The sequence below is a fragment of the Canis aureus genome, chromosome 35, assembly GCF_053574225.1.
Source record: "Canis aureus isolate CA01 chromosome 35, VMU_Caureus_v.1.0, whole genome shotgun sequence".
Taxonomy (NCBI): domain Eukaryota; kingdom Metazoa; phylum Chordata; class Mammalia; order Carnivora; family Canidae; genus Canis; species Canis aureus.
The window spans coordinates 12,892,177-12,906,443 of NC_135645.1; positions in this window are offsets into that span (position 1 = coordinate 12,892,177).

The window sequence follows — 14,267 nt, forward strand, 5'->3', positions numbered from 1 at the left end:
TTTGGTTAGGCTGTAAAACATTACTAATCTCAGTCGCTTACATTAACTACCAAACATTTCAGCATAAATACTGTTTAGCATAATAATAATTATGCATAAAACTGAAAAATACAGTTGGAAATATATAATTAATTTAAAATGTCATAATAACCAAAGGAGCTTTTCAGTATTTAGCCAAATTCCTCATATTGGGTAGGCAGTTCCTAGTCTGAGCTAAGTCTGCTTGATTCTCTGTCATAACAAATCTAGCAGCCCTAACACATTTCTTCGTGTCAATCAATCAACAAATATTGAGCACTTACTTTGCAAAACTGCTATGCTAGGCATTCTGGTCGATACGAAAAAGAAAAAGTTTTTTCAAGGAGTTCACAATCTAAGGAGAAAGGCTTAGACCTAAAGAAACAGAACATAAAATATAAAGTAGGCTGCACACGCGAATGATCGGCAGAGACCAGCAGAAGTAGATTTACAGGATAGTCATCTGCATTAGGTAAAAGAAGCAAAAGGTAGTTGTGTGGTTGAAGCAAGGATATCTAATCTTAGAGCAAGGAGATATATCTAAATAATATAAAGGCACATGGGGAAGCAGTAATAAATGTTGGCATGCAGCCAATGCCTGGACAGAGCCGCGATGACAGTGTTAATTCACATACCGAGATTCATGTGCTCCTAGGCAACACTTCAGAAATATGGTGGGACACTCGGGCATGCTTAGACTGAATGTTTACAAACATATACTATGAAAAACAAAACATTACGGATGTGGATGGTGTCCTGGCTCAAGGACAGATATGATCGAAGTCTCAGTAAAAGTGGAGACCATTGATTTGCAAGTCCCCACCCGATCTCACAATGGTTGATGTGCATAGCCCGCTCCCTTGGTCAAGCAGGTCAAGTGGTAACACAAATGCTTGGTGCTCCTTTAAAGGTAGCTGGGTACACCGTGCCTCCTGCAGGGCTGGAGGGTGAGTGGAAGTGTCAGACTGTGGCACACGTCATCCTGCCCTAAAACAGCCACACATTCTCTTGGCCTTCTAGAATCTAAACTACATTTCCAGAGTGTCCTAGAAGACTTCGAAAGAAAGGACAGACGTGATCTGAGGGATGAATTACCAAGAGCATGTAGAATTTTTCCAGTTGGGGGAAGACAGTCAAAATGGAGGTATGGCCTCCAGAGCTTGATTTGGCTCTTGGTAAGACCTTCCCCAGCCCCTCCAGCAAGCCAAACCACCCCCTGCTTCACCATAACAATCGGCTGTAAAGATTGTCACCAGCAAGGAGACTACACACAGAGCTAAAGCCCAGCATGGCTTATATCCCTGCTTATCTTAACTAGGACCACAAGTCCAAGGCTCCTAGGTCAACACTTCTCACTTGGGCTCTTCTTTCTTTAAGGCTTTAATCTGATCCAGTTTCCCAGCCTTCCTGCCCACCCCACTCAAAATGCTTCTGTTCTCCCTTCTGCGTCTCATGGATTGCCATCAGCAACATCCCTATCACCTTCAAAAGATAAAATTCTTCTTTAAATCACTTGTTTGCAAAGTATGAGCCTAGTCCAACATCATCACATTGCTTAAAACTTGGAAGAAAGGCAAATTCTCCTGGCCTATCCCAGCCTGACTGAATCCCAGTCTCTGGGGGCGGGGCCAGCAGTCCTCCAGGTAACAAGCCCTCCAAGTTGTGAAATCCTCCTGCAAAGACTCCCCAGATCCAAGAGCTGTTCGTCTCACCGCCTTGATGGCCTTGATCACTGCAGTGGCCCACCTTCCTTCTTGCATGTTAATTAATCAACACATCCCACCCTAAAATAGCGATGAGGCCACCTTTTCTACTTCTTATCTTCAGCTCTAACTTCTAGTTTCACTACCACCACCCCGACATACATACCCTACTTCTACATCATCCTGCCTGGATTTCTTAGAGCCAATCCTCTTTTCTCCTACCCTAAAACAGTGGTCTTCCCATTTTGTCCGTTTAATTTCATATACCATCAGTTAAAAAAATTTAAGCAATGACCTCCCAAATGTGTGTGAAGTCTGTAGACATAAGACTATAGTAATATATTTTATACATTATAAAACAAAACCTGAGATTAGAAAAAAAACCTATTATATAAAAAGATTTAAATAACAAATGTGGGATCTTCTTTATGTACCCCAATGACTCATCTTGTACAAATCGTGTTGCAGATATCAGCTTTGAAGGAATTAAGACATTGCAAGAGCCGTGCTTCTACAAGTTTCTAGACCCAGAGACACGTGGGCCCTCTGACTAGGAATACACGTTAGATTTTTGCAGTTGTATGGTAGTAATACAGTGAGCAACGTGCTCCTAGGAAAAAGTCCCAAGTTTGTAGCCTTTGTCAATGTCAGGGGTATAAATACTCCCACGGTGGGGGAAGTCAAGCTGCCAACACCATGTCACTGAATGTGAAGTTTGAAAGGTGCACAATCGTCTCAAATCAGCCAGTTCTAGCTAGTTCCCGTGCTGGATTTTTGCGCCCAAAACTTCTTGATTAAGGTCTATTTTTCAATTAATTCCCTTTCTTCTAGGGAACTGGTTTCCTAATTAAGCATTTTCTAATTAACATGCTCCCTTTTAATTTCTCAAAGCCCTGGCTCTGGCTGGGGTAGATCTTCAGTCCTTCTGGCTTTGGTGGGGGCCTCCACATCTGATACAGGAGCAGATGGTCACCTGGGATTTGTCCACTTGGGGGTGAGAGCAGTGAGTGAGAGAAACAGTGACAGCCCTGCCTTGGAAATCCTTGCCATGTGGCCCTATGTCAAAGACATGGGCTTACGCAAATTCATCCAACCGATACAGGGGGAAGCTGGGGTTTAGAGTTCTCCAGATCCCATGCTCTTTAACTGCAATTGCTACTGCCTCTCTGTTCCCCTCCCCACATGCAAACCCCAAACCTGACAGCAGTGAGTGGGTAGGAGCTCTTAAACTTTTAGAGCCAAATGGAAGTAAAAAATCTACATATATTTAGAAAGAGATACTGAGTGCCTGTGCATACACACGCACACACGATGGGGAGGGGTAGGGCCAGAGAGAGAGAGAATCTTAAGCAGGTTCCAGTTCATATTTCTACCTGGGGTTCTATCCCATGACCCTGAGATCATGACCTGAGCCAAAATCAAGAGCCTGGCGCTTGACCAACTGAGCCACCCAGGTGCCCCTAAAAAATAATTATTAAGATGAGAACTTTTTAATGTGAATGAAGCATTTACGTCCTTCAGTTCCAACTGTACATGCACACTGGTTTATTAGGTAGGTACTGTTAGTATTTCTATTTTGCAGATAAGGATACAGGTTTGGAGAAATTAGATAATTTTTCCAAGGTCACAAAGCTAATAGGAAAAAAAATTTGGATTTGAACCCAACAAGGCTGACCCCAGAGCCCAGTGACTCAATACAGTGACTCATATTCTACTGTCTATCTCTACTATCCAGTGTCTGTGGGGTAACTGGTACTGAAGAGGGCTCTGCATGGGGTAGAAAACCCAGAGAAGTGTGCCCCTGTCCTCAAGATGCTTTCCAAAGGCTTACAGGATCCTTAAGAAAGCAAGACTAATGTAAGTGAAGTAATTAGAAAATCTTAGCAGACAGCCTGTAATTAGCTGTAATGTAATATCCCCCACGGCTAAGAAAAGTGCTTCCTGGTGGAGACCATGAGACTTAACCCCTGCCTCCAGAGCTATAATCACTCTTTTAAAAAATCAGAATCTAGGTCAGACGGGGCCCTCGGCCTGCAATCTGGTACTGTAATTCTCTCTCCCAAGGAATCCCACCTGACCAAATGACATAGACATAGAATAACTGTATGAAGTTGCATTTTATGCACAGTTCTTCCCATTTTTCTCAGACTAATGAAAAAAATAGTTTTAAACCTCTGTTTTAAAAGTTTCTGGTTCTCAAGTGCCACAGAAGCTGGAAGTCTGAGCTCTGACTTTTCACTGCATCCTCTCTCTGGTAGTACCGATTCTTGAAGGTCACCTGCTATGCATCCTAAATTAACAATGTGGTTAGAAGCTAGATATCCCTAGAAGAAGAGGAACTTTAGAAATCCAGATTTGTTCCTTTTCCCACTGCTGTGGGATAAACTATCTGAAAACTCAATGACTTAAAACAATTGCTATTTAAGTATCTTTCACAATTTCTGTAAGGTAAGAAATTCGTAGCTGGGTGAATATATCAATTTGCTAGGGCTGCCATGACAAAGTACCACAGAGTGGGTGGTTTAAACAACAGAAACTAATTTTCTCACAATTCTGAAGGCTGGAAATCTAAGACTAAGGTATTGTCAGTCAAGGTGGATTTCTTCTGACGCCTCTTAAAGTAACCAGATTAGGTCCAATATGGTGTCACTCATGCTAAGCCTCACATCAGCAAACCAATACTTCACTCAGTTTCCATGTTAGGCTCTCCCAGAAAAGGAAGACCTAGATCAACCAATCAGCACAAGTTACCTGACCTGGCTCTAAGACTTATCTTTGCTCCATATAAGGAAAGCAATTGTGCTTTGACCAGTCGGCAAATGCCCAGTACAAAGCCCTCGTTCCTGCTCACATTGGTCTTTAAAAACCCTCTTGCTTTGTACAATTCTTTGGAACGCCTTTCTAACTTCTAGCCTGGATGCTGATTCACAAGTCGTTGAATAAAAGCCTACTAGACCAATAAATTAGCTGTCGAAAAAGTTATTTTAACAGGTCTCTCTTCCTGCCATGTAGAGGGCCATCTTCTCCATAGGCCTTCACATAGTCTTCCTCTGTATGTGTCCACACCCTAATCTCCTCTTCTTAGAAGGACACTAGTCATATTGGATTATGGCCCACTCATGTAACCTCATTTTACCTTTTTTTCCACTTTAAAGACCCTCTTTCCAAATATAGTCACAGAAGCTGGAAGTCTGAGCTCTGAGGTACATTCTCAACTACTGATGGTTAGGATTTCAACATCGGAATTTGGCAGGGGATACAATTTGGGCCATCACAATAAGTTTTTTGCTTCTGATGTATTGACTGATATCATTCCTTGGAACTCAGTTGGCAGATAGGATGGTCTGGAGGTTCCAAAATGTCTTCAGTTGCATATCTGGTGCCTTGGTGAGGATGGCTGGAAGGTGAGCTCTCAGTTGACCAGAGAGCCTTCACATGGCATATTCATCCTGGCTGTCTTAGGGTGGTTGGATATTTTTATAGATACTAGTACCTCAAAAGAACCAGGCATGACTTTTTATGACCTAGCCTCAAAAGCTACAGAGCACTGCTTCTTAGGTCAAAGTAGTAACAACCTGCCCAGACTTGAGAGGAGGGGACATAGACCCCACCTCTCAATGTAAGGAGTCTCAATGAATATTGGGCCATTTTTTAATTGCTGTAAGTTATTTATAGTTCAGCCATATCATCTATAAAGTTTCCTACCACTCAGCCATCTTGACCCAAAGGAAAAGAGCTTGATGAACAGCATAGTTATTCTGTCTTATGGGTTCTTATCTACTTCTTGAGGGCTAATGAAGGTGGCTCGGGTTTATAAGAACCAAATGGTCCCTTTCTGGTCTTATCTGTCATTTGAACTCATTGATTCTTCAGAATCTTTCCTAGGGGTCCAAACACTCCAATTTTGGCATACTGGATTCCTGTTCACTAATTTGACTGCTGTGTCAGGTCATAGGAAGTCCTGACTTCCTATAGTTTCTATCCCGACCCCATCTCTTCATCATGCCTGGAAGATATTTTGTGGTGCCCTCTGTTTCCTTTTTAGAGCTATCTTACTGGACTCAGATCTCTCCTATATCTCAGAACTACCAATTTTCTACCATGCATGCCACTTGCCCTCCTCCCATCTCAGTCCCTTCTTTTTATTGTAAAAAAAATTGACATTTCAATATGTCCTGACCCAGGTGGGGCAGGTCTTCCAAGAAAGACTGAAAAATTTGCTGAAAAGACTGGACGGCCCAGAACATAAGACTCTGTATGAGAAGACAGCATGAGGCACTGGCAGTCTGATTTAGGAACTGTCAACATGCTCATTCTTGTGCTCCTCATCTTAGTTGGTGGCATCCATCTAAACAGTCATCCAAGTTAGAAACCTATAAGTCCTTCTTGACACCACATTTTTCTTTGCCACTACCCAACATCCAATTACCAAGTCCTTTAATTTTTGGAATTTTCTCCCACTTCCACATTTCCAATGTCCCTGCCAGAATGGAAGCTTTCATCACCTGTCACTTGGAATACTTCAGTTGCCTCCTGTCAGCCCTTGATGTGATCCACCTACCACTCAGATATGAACCTGTTGTTATTTCCTTAAATCATGTCTGCAGTGCCTCTAAATCTATAAAATAGAGCCTAAAGATTTTCAGCAAATGTGCTTCATTGAGCACTCAAGCTCTCCCACGTGTGTAGGCCCTGCTTACATCTTCAGTCTACCTCTCTCCATTTACTCTTGTGCTTTATACATCTACTACCACAAATTGATTGTTCTTTTTCCAGCATATTGGCTATTAGCTGGAGTGAGCCAGGTGGTATCAAAAAGATTTTCCATACTCCTAGGCTGCTTTTGGCTAAAAAAAGAAGAATGGGGGTGGGGGAGTTGTTTATTGTTCTGGTTTGGTTCAGTTTGGTCCTGCTGGGGGTTTCAGGTTGAAGACTTTAGCATCCTGTAGTTTGGGACATACTGGAGGCAAAATCAAACAAACCAACCCAGGGAACTCATCATTGTGTCATTTGTGAAGTCTTGGGTTTCAAGGCAGTGCACCTTTTCCTTTTACTTTGCAGAGTTTCTCTGTGTTTGTTGTGTTATGTGAGGAGTTTTTTAGCTCTAAGAGAGAGAACAGGTGAGAAAAGGAACTATCCTATCTTGGCCAGAACCAGAGTCCATTAATTAAGCTTTAATGAATAAATCAAAGAGGCTTCTTGAGAAATATTTAGAGGAAACACCAATTGGGTATTTTGAAGGATGTACACTCTTCTATTATGAAAAATGTTGAAGAGAGGCTTCCCCAGTGAAGCATTGCCCTGGGTTCTGGGATGTACTCTGCATATTGGAGTAAGCTACTCTCTATCAACAACTAGAGAAGAATTTCAAACTGTGAACACAATAGAAACCTATAAAACTGAGCACTGTCTTACAGTGGGCTAGAGAGATAGTGGGCTGGAATACATCAAGCTATCTTATATCAGGCTAGTTCTAGAGAGCAGGACCACAATAATCAGTCCTATCTCTACCAAAAGTCAAAACAGTTCTAGGACATTCCCAGATGAGCTCTATCAGTTCCCATTGTGGAAGGAAGACCCAAAAATCTTCAGGACAGTTGAAGGTCTCAACTAGTAACAACCACACCTCTCCAGTCACTGATAGAAGAGACTTCAAGTTGGCAGCTGTAAGCAACCATATGGAGCAGCCCTTAATGGATAAGAAAATAAGAAGCCTAGGACAGCCAAGACTGGGAAAGCATTGTTTGGGAGATCCCCTAGTTAGGCTTTAGTAAAGGCAGTATTCAGAATCCCTCAGTCCTTATCCTAGCCCACCTTCTGCATGTGGGAGTGATGGGTTGGGAAGGACGGGAATGGGAGGAGTTACTTAATGAGTTCTTAGGGGTGGAATATCATCCATCCAGACTCTTAGAGACAGCCAACACTGGACCAGACTTTTTGGCAAAGGACTTTGAAAGTTTTGAGGTGAAAAATTCTAAGATATTTTGAATTAAAATAGAGCATAGTGGTCCACATGATATTTGCTCTTTAAATCCCAAATTGGAGTTATAAATGTAATTATGGTTTTATGAATTCATGAATTCTGCTTCTGATGGCATTTTCTCTTTAATATCCCTTTCCTATTCTGAGATTTATGCTTTTTTTTTTTTCACCCTTGGATCCATATTGTCCCATATCCCACAGTCTCACTGAAGACCTAAATAGCCCAACACTGGTGAGGGGGGAGTACATAGATCCAGATAAGCTGAGCTAATCCCTCATTTTCCAAATGAAGAAACTGATGGGTGAAGTGAATTTCCTGAGGTTATCCCACAAGTCATACTATCTCAAACCTAGATCTCCCCAAGAAACAATAAAGCTTTCTCTCTGGTTTCCTAGTCCTGAATCTTTTTAGTGGGATATAACAGAGTGAAACTTTGACATCTCATGACAACCTGTGAAGAATTTGCTGTTGGCCTGGTAATGGGAAACACGCCAATGAAGAAATAAATAAATTTTATTTATTTATATATAAGTATATGAATAATTGAGGAGACGGGCAACCTGTCAGCAAATGGTAGACAAGTAGAACAGACAAGAAGCACATGGGAAACCTCAAGTCAGAAAGAATATTTTCTGAGGAAAACAGAAATTCATCCTTCCTTACAGCAACCACCGTGGGGAGGGACTGCAGAATACACTGGGCATCTGAGAGGCAGGTGTTCAGCTCGCTGCAACAGCTCCAGGGCCCAGAGGCAACTCCCACAGCCAGAAAGGAGGAGGGGCGGGTCCTAACTGGGGCAGGGGTAACGACTTGCTTTTGCATTGGAAGTGGGCTGCTCCCTGGTGAGGCCGAAACAGAGCTGTCCCACACAAAGGGAAGTTGGCTTCCCAGACAGAAAACCAATGGCTACACTTCACTGAGTTTCATGCTTTGGTATTTTTCTTTGTTGTCTGTTAGACTTAATATCGCCTAAAACAGTAGCAGTGGTAACAGACTTCTCCGTGGGCAGGTCGTTCTCATCTTTGGGCCACGGGAACATAGTCCGGAATACCGTAATAGCTTTGTACAGTGACAGATGATCACTAGACTTCTGTTGGGAACATTTTGGCATCAAATCACTGTGACGTACCCCTGAAACTAACAGGATACTGTAGGACAATTATACTTCAATGAAAATGAGGGGGGTGGGTACTAAGCACCTTTTTCTGATTTATAAAAGGAATCAAATTAGACAGGACGTGTATTCATTCAAGGGCCACATGCAAGGCACAGTGTTTCCTACTCCGGGAGATATAAAGATGAATTCAACAGGAATCATGTTCTTGTGAACTCGGGGGGGGGGGGGGGGGGGGGGGGGGGGGACTGGGGAGGGTCAGGCTGAGCACCTTAGCCTTGTCACCAGGCAGGAGGCGAAAAGCCATATGAGCTAAAGGATAAAGGCCTAGGGAGATACAAAGGAGAGTTTATTCCTAATGCGGAGAATCCACGTGTTTAGAGGAAGGGCATTTTAGGTGGGTCTCGCACATTTTGAGAAGGAATAAAAACTTGCCAGGCTGGAAAGGATGGGTACTTCAAGAGGCCTTACTACAGGAGGAAGAAGGAAATTGAGTTAACAAGTTTCTAGAATCTGGCTGGCCACCAGAAGTGCCTGGGGAGATTTAGTTGTCTCTTTGTTTCCTTTCCCTTTAAATAGAGTCTTAAGCTCCCAAAGGCTTCCCTCCTCTAGGAGCCTAGGCTGGGGGGAGGGAGCAATCAAAAGACCACCAGGGCTTAAAGCGGTTTGAACTCCCCTCTAAAAACATTTCAAGACCTTTCTGTGCCATTGGACTTTTCTCCCAGATGCAAAATATGTGCGAGCATTGAAATACATCACTCATGTCAGTGTCTTGAAAAGTCACCGATTTGATTTTCATTTTCCTGCCCGCAGGTCAGAAGACCTGTTGCTAAGAGCCCAGGGCCCATCAGCTTTTATAGTTTCTCCTCCTCATCTCCTTCTGGAAGCATTGAAAGGGCAGCAGGCAGGCTTGCTGTGGTGGGAGGGGTGGGACTGTGCTGCATTCAAGAAATCTGTAGGTGCTCCTGAGGGCAGGCATCAGTGCCCCACTAGACAATGGGGTGTGGGGTTGTAGCAGCCGGCCCAGGGAGGCTCCGAGCAGGGCTGTGAGCCCTCTGGTTCTCTTCCATCTCTGCTCCCCTCCTCTCTACCAGCACAGAGGGAAAAGGGGAGAGGAGGTCTGGCTCCACTGCAAGGCCCTGGATGTTTTCACACTGTAAATTCTTCTTTCTCCTCCTACTCTGTTTTATGCAGAGCCGTGGTAGACAGATCTGACAAGGGAGGGATGATCCCTCTGGCGTGAACATTTGAATAGGATACATTTGGAGCTGACTTTAGGCTTAGCAGCCCAGATGAACCCATGAAGGACCTTGAGCCGAGTGGGGAAAAAAGTCAAAGGGCAAACCTACCATGTTTAGGGACTTCCCAGGTAGAAATAACCTGTTCCAGTTCTTCTTAGAGAAGGAACTGTGGCCCTCTGCTGCTATAGCCGGACCCAGGAATCAGATTCTATGTTGAAAAGATGGGAATACTTCTATTTCTGCTAACTGGCAACAGAAGAGATCTGGAAAACAAAGCACGTATTTTCAAGATTAGGTGAAACGCAGCATTTACCAGTGGAAAGTTAATCCTATGGAAACACCTTCTAGAAGAAATGGACACCACAGATAAGCAGAGGTCATGGAACTACTCTGGTGCCAAGAAGCTAAATTTTCTGTGTGGTCCTATGGAGCTTTACCTGTATAGCAGACAAGCGTGGACCTCAGCAGACCCTGTCTGCAGAAGGATGGGTTTAGACTCTTGAGAGAACTGCAAGGCAGGTGATCTCCACTCACTCAGGGCTTCTGGAAGGGGATCCCCACAAAGCTTTGTGGAAATGCAGCCTGGATCACACAGTGGATGTCCTATTTAAAACAAAACAACCTAGCCTTTGGGAAGGTTGAAATGGTAAAAGTTAAAATGGTATCTCCACCTTTAAATTTTTGAGGAACTACTGGGCTGTTTTCCAAAATGGCTAAACCATTTTACATTCTCACCAGCAGTGCACGAGGCTTGCAATTTCTCCACGTCCCCACCAACAGTTGTTATTGTCTTTTCAACTGAGTCATCCCACTAAGTGTGAAATAGTATCTCATTGCGGTTTTGATTTTCACTGTCCTAGTGGCTAATGACATTGAACATCTTTTCATGTGCTATTGGCTTTTTGTATATCCTTTATGAAGAAATAGCTTTTCAAATTCTTTGCCCATTTTGATTAGGTTTTTTGTCTTCTGATTATTAAGTTATAAGAGTTATACAATTGTGCACATATAATTTGTAAATATTTGTTTCTATTCTGTGGGTCCTCTTTTCACTTTATCAGTGGCATCCTTTGAAGCACAGAAGCTTCTAATTTGAATGAAGCCCAACTTACCTATTTTCTCTTTTGTTGCTCATTCTTGTGGTGTCATGTCTAAGAAGCGAATACCTAAACCAAGACCACAGAAATTTACAACTATGTTTTCTTCTAAGAGTGTTATAGTTTTAGCTCTTACATTTTGGTCTATGACCCATTTTGAGTAAATTTTTGTGTATTACGTGAGGTAAGAATCCAAGTTCTTTCTTTTGCATGTGGATCTAGTTGTCTCAGTACCGTTTGTTGAAAACACTATTCTTTCCCATCATAATCATTCTTTTTAATGAATGAAAAGAGCTCTTTTTTCCAAAAGCTTTTTATAAGGACAAGTCATATTAGTCTAGGACCTACCCTAATGACCTCAATCTTAACTTGATCATTTGCAAAGATCCTATTTCCAAATGAATCACATTCACATGTACTGGGGTTAGAACTTCAACATCTTTTGCAGAAGATGCTATCAACCCCTAAGAGTAAGTATGTATATTTTATATAAATATTGCTCTATTTTGTCCTGAAGGGATGTACTAATGGAGACATAAGGTAATATTGTGTGGGTGGGGTCAGAGTCTCCACTAAAGGAAGCAGATACTACACCCAGCAGTCCTCCTTAATAGTAAAAGACAGGAACAGAAAATGGGGAAGACAGTCCTAAGATGGAGCTAAGAAGGAAACTTCTTCCTCTCCCAGCTCCTTGACTTGGGCCTAGACTCTGGGGAATTAAGGCATGTTTGAGGTGTTTCTGGGTGTTGGAGAAAACCTAGATTCTTCCTTAAGGGGGAAGAGTATGCTCTGAACAGAAATGCAGTCCTATAGAGGCCCCAGGAGGACAGATTAGGAACTGAGGGCTTTAAGAACAACCATAGCTAGTAGTCAATTGTAAGTTATTCTTTGCGTGAAAGCCCCTTGCAATCCCCAGCCTTCAGCAAAGTCTTAATAAACTCACAGACTGGTCTAATATCAGAGAAAAAGTCTATATTCATGTGGGGACTACAGTGCTATAGGGAGGCAGAGGAAGAGTGGCGGACACTCTCCCCATGAGTGTGTCCAAGGACCAAAACTTGCAGGTGACAGCTGCACTCACCATGGTTGTGGACTGGAGTAGCCCCAGCTGACACAGGAGCCTCCTGAGAAGCCCTTGAGAACTGCTGGTAGGAGACTCTGAGTAGAGCATAGTTTCTGACCTAATTGATACAAACTCCCAGCTAAGATACTCAGGCTACTTAAAAGCATTGCTACTGAAGGGCTCAAATGACTGCACATATCAATCATTTCAGAAATCGCTCTGTAACCTTGAAACCATGTACAGAAAGATAGACTCACTAAGGAAAAAAGTACTTTTTCAAGAAGCAAAGCTACCTCAATTGCCCACACTATCATGGTTATGACGTCGGTATCAAGTGGTCAGCTTTCTTGAACTCTTAAAAGTGGATACAATTGAGAGCAAGGGCCACACTCGGAGAACCAGTGCCGGAGAGAACTTTGTCTCAAGTGTGTAGCATCCTTAGACTGATGGAGTCACCTGTCCTGGGCAAGACAGTCCAGCACCTATTCAGACCAGCTCATGCATAGCAGCCTTACGCATGGCCATCCACTATTGCTTCCCATTCTAGAAAATGCAGCTGACCTCTCTGCCTTGTATTCTCACTGCACTGACTTCCAATGAATCCCATGGTTGAGAACACACTATTGGCTTTTCCCAGGTGATATGTTTGTCGAGTCCTTCACTTCTCTGACCTTAATATTTACATATGCTATGAAAGTGATCAAGCCGGTGATACCAACAAAAATCAATACTAAACACAATCTTGGGGCACCTGGGTGGTTCAGTGGTGGAGTGTCTGCCTTTGGCTTGGGTCGTGATCCTGGGGTCCTGGAATGGAGTCCCTGCAGGGAGCCTGCTTCTCCCTCTGCCTATGCCTCTGTCTCACTCTGTGCAGGTCTCTCATGAATAAATAAAATCTTTAAAAATAAGTAAATAAACACAATCTCAATTATGCAAAAATAGATTTTTTTTTTGATATCAGGGAAATGCAAAGAGCATCTGCTATCGCCCCTTCTCTTCAACGTCGTGGATGGAGGTTTTTGGCCAGCACAGAAGACAGAAAAATGAAACAAAATTTAAGTATTGGCTGAATGTCAGCCTGTCTAGCCATTTCACCGGAGGTCCTGTAATGGGCAGTATCTTTGGCTCTCTTGTCTTGAGATGATCATACTCTCAGAGAAGACCAGTCCAAACAGCTACAAGAAGAGCAACAATGGGCAGAGGTCCCAAAACCCAAAGTGTTAATGACCATCAATCCTTTTATAAGAAACTTCAAATTAGCCTCTCCTTCTCTAGTTCCAAGATCTTCTCTTCACGGTCATAACCAGTTCCAGCTTGGGCAGGGAAGACAGCGAATTGGGGTCCTGCTCAAACTGCTCTCCCCATCTTCCCCACGATGGCCTCCGCTCTTCACCAATTCCAGAGGGACTTGGCACTTCCCAGGATTCTGCAATGCCGATTGCGATGCTTCCAATTCCTTGCTACAGCCTAGGCTAGAACACTCTTGAACTGCTGAGTAATGTTCCATTCTGTGGAGAAGCCATTTATCTACCCTCTTTCCTGGACTCCCTCCAGGTGTTTGCTATTGTAAACATTCTTATACATGTCTCCTGAGGCATATGTGGAAAAGCTTCTCTTTGGAAAGACTGGTAGGAAGCAGCCAAACTTTTTCAAAGTGGTTTTACAAATAATAACAGAACCACATACAACATGAAAGAGATCTTGAATTTCCATGCCTCCTCCAACACCCAGTATTTGGACTGGACTGACTTTAATACCCAGCCCATACTCTGTGGGCCAGTGCAGAGAATAAAGCAGCAAATAAAATTTGCCCCAGACCCTGCATGACCAAATTCCTTGCATGCATGTTCACATATATATCTGGGTGCGTGTTTGTAGTTTCTCCCTGACACAACTTGAGTGCACTTCCTACTGCTATATGAACTTCCTTCCAGGGCAACTGAAGTTTCAATTCCCAGAAATTAAAAAAAAAATAAAGTGAAACTGAAGCCCCCTGGGAGTTATAGTCCCAATGCTTGGCTGGGCACAGTGCTCTCTGGTATCTGCAG